Source organism: Falco biarmicus, chromosome 6 (assembly GCF_023638135.1).
Source record: "Falco biarmicus isolate bFalBia1 chromosome 6, bFalBia1.pri, whole genome shotgun sequence".
Taxonomy (NCBI): domain Eukaryota; kingdom Metazoa; phylum Chordata; class Aves; order Falconiformes; family Falconidae; genus Falco; species Falco biarmicus.
The window spans coordinates 78,641,505-78,651,062 of record NC_079293.1 but is presented as its reverse complement, the minus strand read 5'-3'; the positions used below and the strand labels follow the sequence as shown (position 1 = coordinate 78,651,062).

Genomic DNA, 9,558 nt, shown 5'->3' with positions numbered 1-9,558 from the left:
CGGCGCCTGCGGGTTTTCCCGCAGCACGGCCTGGCTGTGGGGCAGCACTGTTGATCCTGAGGCCTGTCGTGCTGGGGGGTCTGTGGGGCCATGGCTGGTGCCTGCCATGGGGCTGGGCCCCTGCCCCAAGTGGCACCCTGAATGGCACCCCAAGTGGGACCCCGAACGGCACCCCGAATGGCTGAGGGCCGCGGCTGCCTCCTCACAGTATGGTAGGTGGCAGCAAGAGCAGGCAGCTGGTGCTGGCGCCAAGTGCCCCCTCAAGGGTGGGGAGGAAGCAAAATGGCTCCTTTCACCTCTCGCACTCAAGGAGATTTGGGGTGGGGGAGAAGGACCCAAAAGGAGGACCCGGGAGCACCCCTGGCTATGAAGGAGATTTGGGGTGGGGAGAAGGACCCGGGAGCACCCCTGGCTATGAAGGAGATTTGGGGTGGGGAGAAGGACCCGGGAGCACCCCTGGCCATCCAGCAGATGTGGAAGGGGAGAGGGTCCAGGTGCTGTGGGTTGCAATGCTGGAGCTTCCAGTGTGGCACTGGGCTCAGTAGTGGTGTGGAGAATATGGTGCAGGCATGCTTGTGGTAGCTCCTTGGGACATCAGGGGAATCCACCACCGTTTATTACTGCTGCCTTCGCTGATGAAAGTGGTTTTGTGGTTTCTAGAAACACGCTCCTGTCTGTTTCCATGATAGAAAGGCTCACCTAATAATTTTTTTCTGGGCCATTGTACACTCTATCCATAATCAGATAACTTGCAGTCCCAGTGTTTTAACCATGATTAGTTTAGATTAGAAAGTATTATATACATTGGTGTTACTTCTAGTATGCTTGTTTCAGTCAGATTTCCTCAGGTATCGGTAGCAGTCTGGATTCAATTAGCAGATACACAGGCACGAGAAAAGTGAAGTTTAAATGCAAAGTGGGGCCCTGTAAATAACATTCCACTGTTTAAACTTTGCAAAGGTTGACTTCAAAATATGCCTGACCTCATCAACTACTTTGATCAATCATGTTGCCTCTGATGTTCCCTCAGCCCCTTTTATTGGTGGCAGCTGACTTTGTAGCCCACCTAAGCCCCCACATTAACAAGAATTATTTTCTACTTTGTGACTGTTTGATTTCTTAACTGTGCTTTAGAAGATGATAGGGTGTGCAGAAGACAAGTTGCAGTATTTCTTGATAATCTGATCTAACACAGGAGTTAGTAATCAGGACGCAGATGGACAGAGGAGGGCACTCTGATCCTTAAAATACAAAAAAGCCCTCGACCAACATTAAACACACCACTTGAGGCAAAGATTCCTTCTCGAGATTTTTTTTTTTTTTAAAGTTCTTGTCATTACCTAAGCACTATTAAAAGGACAGAAGAATATATCTCAGCATGGGTTGTGGGGGTATGAGGAATGGAGCATATAGGGGTAATTCTAATAACTTAATGCTGATTGAAGCAATCCCAAAACAGCTATAAGGAGATGTGTGGGTTACACCTTGGAAAAATGCAGACTTGTGGCTTATGACTGTCTTTAAAGGAGAGAATTGGATGCTTCAGTGTAAAGGAGATATTTCTAACTCCTTCGTTGACCACTGTTGATTGCAGCCTAACAAGACCATCTTGACAGGCTAGAACTGCATTGAGGTCAGGGCTTCCCAAGTTACTGTAAGTGGACCTCACTTCACTTGAGGTGCCCTACAAGGCCCAGCACCCCTGCACCTTGTGTCTAGCTCCTGTGTGGCTTGTTGAGGCATCCCAGCATCAAGGCACTGTTGATTTGCTTGGCTAAGCTGGCCAGGTATGCCCCAGCCATCCATTTTTATAGAGCACAAGTACAGGAGATTATCAAGGTTGACTTGTAGACAGCTGTTTCCTTAGGTTCATCAGTTGTACTGTGTGAGCTTCTTACTCATGGTTGACCCCCTGTTCTTGGGACCCCATGTTCTCTTTTTAGGGACAGCTTTCTTGAGTTTGAAATACAAGGAACTTGGTCTTGAGTGCTGGCATGATCAGCAGCAGAGCGCTCCAGCATGGTGCACAGGGGGGTTTCCCAGACCAGAGGAACCTCATGGGAGCTGAGAGCTGTACCAGCAACACCCAGCTCATGCCTCTCAGCACCTGAGGAGAGCTAGGCAGGGCTAGGAGCAATGTAGCCAAGTGCCCCCCTCCCCCATAAAGGAAGCCCTTAAAGAGGGCAAGCAGCCAGAAGCACTGCCATTAGGGCAGCCAAACAGGGCCTGGTGCTGCAGTTTGTACAGAAGGGTGTGCAGGAAGGGTGCTGAGGCCCTGCTAGCCTGACCAGGGAGCAACGGTATCCACTAGACAGAAAACTATGACTTCTTTAAGCTCTGCATCCGTGTCAGCTGCAGCTGCCCAGACAGAGCTCCAGTGGGAGCACATAGCCACGCAGGTGCCAGGCTGCGGAGTATCTGAATCTTCCAGGCTTTTGTGCAAAACCATGTCAGCATGGGCACAGCCTGGGTTCCTCCATGTCCTCTTTATCCCTGGTATTAAACCAGCTGTATAAGTTTCTCTGGAAAGGTTTGAGTGTAGTGGATTGGATTGAAATATTTAAAGAACATGATGGCAGCTCTAGTCTTTCTGGAAGCTTCCCTGTAATGAGACATGGGTTGTTGGTTAGCTTGAGGTGAGTTGACCTTGCTGAAACTTAATAATTGGAGACATCCCAGAACGTTGCTTAAAATAACCTAAGGTGGCAGCCCCTTCTGGCCTGCACAGCTGTTTGTTAAGGTGGCCATCAAGCATCCACAATTTCATGTTTTACCTTACTGTAGAGCAAGCAAAGAGGAGCGGGAGAACTGTTCTTCAGACACAGCGTCCTAACCCTGAGCATGGAGAATCGATGGGCTGGAAAATCTTCAGCTCTTTCTGTCAAAACAGCCCCAGGCCTGGGTTGTTTTGGAGCATACATCCTGTGGGAGCCACGCGCGGCTAACCCTGCCAGACCAACCGCATGTTCTCCCTCTGCGTGCGCTTGCTGGAGCAGTGATCGCATCTGCTGCCCTGAGCCCAAGGCTCCTGGAAGGCCTCTGGCAATGGGCATGGCTTCCATGGCACATCACCAGCGTGCTCATGCATGTCTATTTTCTCCCGTTTCCTTTTCCCTTTGTTACATTCCAGCCCTGAAGGATCAATTGGTATTGTTTAACCTTTATGGGAGAAGAAAAGAAGCAGGTGCCAACAATTTCTGTCGGGGTGCAGGTGATGCATGAAATATGAACTGGTCTGTGGGCAGCTTTGCCAGTGCCTTAGTGGATACTGGCCCTATGTTCAGAGTCAGAAGTGTCTTTAATTTCCTCTTGGGCTCTGTGGTGCGTTCAGATCACTGAGAATTTAAGATGTGATGGGCTTTGCAGGATTCTCTTGGGGTTTTGGTCTTGGTTGTGTCCCCACTCCATATTGAGTTTCCTATGGGATGCCTGAGGGACAGCAACACTGGCTTATCTCAGCATTCACAAAACACTCATTTTTCCTAATTTTCTTACTCTGTAACACATTTTTAAGAGGAATTGAATCTAATGTGGAACCGAATGTTGAAAATAATCTAATATGGACTCCAACAGTATGTTGAGAAGACAGGTATAGCGTTGCCTCAGAGGTTATATGAGTGAGATATGAGTTGGGAGGGGTATGAAGAATGTGTGACAAGGCACGATAAGTTCAGTAATTGGTGCCAGAGGCTCTTCCCTTAAGCAGTAAATACTTGGGTCCTCTTGAGTCCTGTATGGGTCCAGATGCCAAGGGGTGTCTGTGTCCCTAAGTTTCTGTAAGTGATGGAGGGTGAGTCTCTGGAGCCATCTTACTGAAAGCCATATAGAAACATCATGAAACAAACAACTCATTATCCAATCTAGGCAGCTCCTTCAGTACTTGTGTCAAACTGAAAGACAACTCTTGGATTGGGGGCATCTACCTCATTCCAGAAATCAGAGGTACTGTCCTTTAGAAACAGTCTGGAACATCTTGAAAACTTACAGAAAGCACTGAGTTGAATGTCTGTATCCTTTTCCCTGAGATGATTTTTTTAAAAAATAAATCAAAATGGATTATGCACGAAATCCCATTCATCCTGGAAGGCAAGTGTAACCTAAAGACTGATGAGTGAACTCCCAGGTACCTTTACATTTCATAGAGTCAATATTTGTTCTTTCTCCATTTGTAACCCCATTACTCTCTCTAGGTGGGCAGGAGATTTCAAAGGGGGACCATTTCTTTTTCTTGATTAATGCATTAATGCTAGGTGGTTTGTCATAGTAAATTATACCTACTATCACAACCTGCTCATGCAAGAGAAAAAAGAAGACAAAAATTTATGACCAAATTGCTCGGAGTCACAGTTTCTTACTATTTTAAACAAAGCAAGCCAACTTCTGCTCTTCATTACTGTGTGAACAGTGACAAAACTGAGGAGAAAATGTGATCCAATATCCTTTGTTTTGCAAAACCCCTTTAGAAATCATAACATTAATTTCCACTGCACTGGTTCAACTGCGTGCCTTATTATTGCATGAAGATAGGTGGGAGACAGAAAGTACTGCTTCATTTTATGTCTCACTTAGCTTCCCCTGGCTTCACAGCAGGGCTTTCACCTGAGAACCAGCCTTCACAAGCTTTGCGTCTCTGCCACCTCCTCCACAGAAGCAGCAGCCGCTATGGACACTTGCTTCCTAAACCAGCTGAAGAAGCCCTCATGTCTCCTAGGTATTCATAATATTATTTGTGGCAATCTTGGTGAAAACCAAACTGCCTCAAATCAGCACTTAGGACTGGGACTCTTTTTAATGAACACAGCTGCTTTTCCTTTAATGTCAGAAGGTAGTTTTTGCAGCGGGAGGACTATATGGAGGCTAGTTGGTGTGCTGTGTTGCGGTAGATTCAGTGAGCTGAAAATAAACTATTTTACCTGTCACTGCAAAAAAGGAGAAGGTGATTTGGCTAGTTGTGTATGCCCAAGATGGCGTTGGCAAGTGAAGCAAGAAATTTTCAGCAATGTAGTAATAAATATGAAAGATACTCCATGGGCAACAGCATCTCAGGTTGGGAATGACTAGGGAAGGGCTGTGCATGAAATAGCAGCCAGGGGATTACTGCAGAACAAGGTAGAGAACAAGCACCAGAGTGACAGGCAGGGGAAGACTGGGAGGGTGATGCTGGCTTGTCAATCTATCGCAAAGTACTGGTCCAGCAAAAATCCAGAAGGGCTTGAAAGCTGAGTGGGCTCTAGTCCCTTTTTACCTCAGCTGAGGTGTTTCTGAGGCAAGTTACTTTTGTATAGAAATGCCACCTTTTATACGAGGCTGATGCAGATTCCCATTGCTTGCAATCCCTAAGCTAATGATTAGCATACACACACAGCTCTGCACATAACAGTGCTTTCAGTTCAGACAGTGCCTAGCCTGGTGAACGCAGACATTTGCAAATCTCTTGTAAGCTACTGTATAGTCTCCTTCCTTCCTCTGCTTTCTTTGTATATGGCCCAGTAAGTAACGTCACTGCATTAGGTATTAGCGATGTGTCTTTGAGCCAGGTGCCCAGAGACAACGAATGCAGTAAAATTTCAGTATGAGCTTTCTTCAGTGGGAAGTGTCTCTTACCCTAGAAACAAGTTAACTGGAGTTCCCTGATGCTAGTATTGTGGCTACAGAGTGCAAAGGTTTGAATGGTTTGAACTTCAGTGTCTTTGGAAGTTCCTTAGGCTGTTTTAGATTGGATAATCCAGCACTGTCTGCAATGCCCAGCACACCTGGACTGTGTCACTGGGTAGTCTCTTGAGACTGTAAAACTAATAACTGACAATATTGTTGTCCTGAGTACTTAAATGCATGTGGAAGCATACAGTTACTCCTGAAATAGTCCTTTCAAACAGAAAAGAGTAAAAAAAGCAGAAGAAAATGTATTTTTAAGCACATGTGAAAGGAGAATATAAACCTGTTCTTCATGCAAATGGCAGACCTATTCCATTGTTGAATTTGCACTGAGGCCAGTGAATTTACACTTGGGATTAATTTTACCCATTCAGCAGAAAGGCATTTCCTCTGATTCCCTTTGATTTCTTACCAGTTTGTGATCTGTGAGCCAGACTTTTTTTGTGTGATTTTCTGTCTGTACAAAAATGAGGGAAATACCCTGTGCCCCTAGGCAAAGATAAGCCTGAGGCGAAAGCTGATCTGTCCGTGTTATGCTGGAGATTTGCTTGCTATATGTTCCTCACATGTTCTTCAGCTCTGCCTTCTGTTAGACCTGTCCTTTAATATAGAGAACATGAGCAAGTATTAAGCTTCAGTGAAATTGGTTTTCTGTAATCTAGAATTGTTCAAATCCATCCATGATCAGAGACATGAGGATGGGAGGGACTTAGAGAGATGTGTTGTTGGTTCACTGTCACAGGAGAAGATAGTCCTGGCCCTGAACCTGGGGAGCCAATAAGATTTTTTCATTGACTTCACCAGTTCAAACTTGAGCGCAGTTTATACTGGATGCCCCTGTAGGAACGGTCTATCCTGCTAACCGCTGTAAATCGATGGGAGCATGGCGGGTAGCAGCCTGGGCTGTAGCTGTGCTGGAGTCTGGAGGTAGGACTGCAGGAGGCACTGTCATTCCTGGGCAGCTCCAATCAGGCATGCCTAGGTAACAAGATGGAGAAGATGCTGTAACACTGGCAGACAGTGCCAGTCTGCCCTGTGGGTCCAAGGTTATTTATTTGGTTCTTAGCCCATGCCACTGTGTCTTCGCCATGACTATTAAGAACTTCTGAAACACTGGTGAGTCTTTTAGCACACACCATCTGGCCATGTTCCAGCTATGAAGCTCCAAAGCAGGATTCCTTCCTACCTGTTGGGAGTGGCCCAAGTCCCTGCCAACTCCCAAGCCATGCTCAGGAATTGTCTGGATGCCAGGTGGCCTATGTCAAAAGTGTGCCAAGGACTAGTCCAACAGGTAGCTGTAACCAGATGGGTTGCAGTGCCTGTGTCCACACCCTTGCTTGGTTCCGCTTATTACTATAGACATGGATGTTATGCAAAGGCTTCATGGCTATACTTGAAAATGTAGTTTTGGGGAAGGAAGATCTTTGGCAATGAAAATGGCTTTCCCAACCTAAGTGTCTAATGTGAGTTATAACAGTAGTTGCTATAAGGATGGGGTGTGATTGTGTGTAGAGGATGTGTGTCCATGAGGGACAGGAGGATCTGGGGGAGTGCTGAAGGTCTCTTTTGTTGTTCTTCAGCTATTGCGCTTGCATGCCCTCAAGGTAGAGTCCACAGTACTAGTGAGGTTTGGGATAGGTGCCGGTAGTATCATTTTAAGTATCATTTTAAGGTTGAATATTGAGATTATTCCTGGTTTGTATCAAATTGCATCATGGCATGTTTCTTCCACAGGACAAGCAGAGAACTTCCAGATGAGTAAATCAGAGCAAGAGTTCTGGTTCCTGTGGAAATGAACAACAATGTAAGTTACCTGTGAGGGTTGGTAGTATAACGGGAAACAAAAGGGACACAGTGGAGATCAAGATTAAAAGGAGTCTGTAGCCTGAAGTGACTCTCTCACCTACACAGCAGCAGGATAGAGACAATTCTCCCTTGGTTACCATAGGTGAGATAATAGAAAAAACATACCCCTGCTCACATTGAACAATCTGGGATGTCTCTGGTCTTCAAAGCAAAGACCATCTAGGTCAGAGGTAGGTATCTGCAGGTGTAAAATTCATCCTCTTATCTAACAAGCACTCTTAGAGAGCTACAGAGTATACTAAAGGAAAGATAGCAGTCGCAAAAGAAAGCCAGTACGTACTGTCATCCAATTGATGGAGAAATCTTCCCAGGAATACTGTTAGAAGAGGACTAATGAGTCAGGTCAAGTGGGAAAAGCGTTTCATCTTACAGATAAAAGACAGTGCATGTCCTGAAGGTCTTGGTGAACTTCAGGGTCTCAGCTGGGTGCTGTATGCCCACATAGCAAAAAATCTCAGGGAACAACATCCAAACAGGCAGGACAGATGAAACACAGGGAAAAGGAAGGATCCAATTCACAGCTGAGGAACTTTGAACCTTGAAATTCTTGTCTCTTGAAATCCTTATGGGACTCACAGGGGAGTACAAAGATGAAGATGATTCCATATCCCTGGAGTTCTAGTACAGTGATTAATCCAAGAACATCCTGTACACAAGGCGCCAACTAAATCCAGTCAGATATCCCCAGATAAAGCACCAGACTGTACAGTATCCTCTTACATAGAACATGGCATCACTATACTGAGGAGGATGCTAGCTGAGGGAGGTTTCAACATCAATTACTTGGTGCAGACACAAGGAGAAAGTTTTCTGCTTTGTTGCAGGTCACTTTGTAATCTCTAGATATTTTATTTTTGACATTTTTGCGCATTGGAGGATTTTGCATTACTCTGTACATTTCCCAATGCTTTAGTGGGGTAAGTGCATCAATTAGGTCCTTTGCTCTACACATAATTATGTTAAAGCAACACTCCCACTCCAAACCTGTCCCAGTATGGAGCAAAGTCCCCCAGGATTGTATTTGTTTTGTAAACTGGTGTGATTGAATGATGCAAAATGTGAAAACTTCAAAGGCTTATCAGTTTGAATATTCTGCACAGCTGTTGTTTAACATTGAATATGAACGCAGGGGAAGATTTTACTTGTGAGATACTTGGTGTTGTATTGCAAAACTACATTATGTGAAGTCCTGTGCCTTCAAATTGATGAAAGCAAACAGCACTTACTTCCATGAGTAACCCCATCTGTTTCTGTAAGACACTCTAAGGGGAAAGATTAGGGGAAAAAAAAGAAGAACAAAGAGCTGTACTATGCTGGGAAGCTTTGCTATTTTATATTTGAAGCTCTGTCCACACAGTTTAGATATATTTCTGTAGGTAAAAATGCACAGATACTTTGTCACAGAATCACAGAGTCACAGAATGGTCGGGGTTGGAAGGGACCTCTGGAGATCATCTAGTCCAACCCCCTGCTAAAGCAGGTTCACTGAGAGCTGGTTGCACAGAGTTGCATCCAGGCAGGTTTTGAACGTCTCCAGAGAAGGAGACTCCACAGCCCCTCTGGGCAACCTGTTCCAGAGCTCTGTCACCCTCAGAGGAAAGAAGTTCTTCCTCACATTCAGGTGGAACTGCTTGTGCTTCAGTCTGTGCCCGTTGCCCCTTGTCCTGTTGCTGAGCACCTGGATTCATTCTAGGTATTTGGTGATCTCGATTCATTCTAGGGCTGATTTTTGGTAATGCTTTCCTGTTTTTCACTAACCCTGCACCACTGCCCTCTACCTTGCTGACTAAACCATCAACAGCTTGAAGAAGGGCTGCTCAGTAGAAAAGCCAGACCAGGATTAGCTTTCAGCTAGAGAACCATATGTAGGGTTGAAGCCATTTGTTTATACAGTCACAAGCAGGTTTATTTGTACAAATGTGCTAGGACTAGCCTTGCTTTCTGAACCCTAAAGAGCCTGGCCCTGTCCTCTTGACACTTGCCCTTAAGATACTGGTAGACACTGAGAAGGTCCCCTCTCAGTCTTCTTTTCTCCAG

General features: G+C 45.5%; 1 protein-coding gene across 1 annotated transcript in view; it reads left to right on the top strand.

Moving 5' to 3' along the window:
- The first annotated feature begins 33 nt into the window (after positions 1-33).
- EVA1A (eva-1 homolog A, regulator of programmed cell death) overlaps positions 34-9,558 on the top strand; it is a 224,266-nt gene continuing 214,741 nt past the window's right edge. Inside the window, exons 1-2 of the mRNA XM_056344312.1 lie at positions 34-212; positions 7,390-7,459. The gene's annotated coding sequence lies outside the window, so the exon portion shown is untranslated. The remainder of the gene's footprint in view (positions 213-7,389; positions 7,460-9,558) is intronic.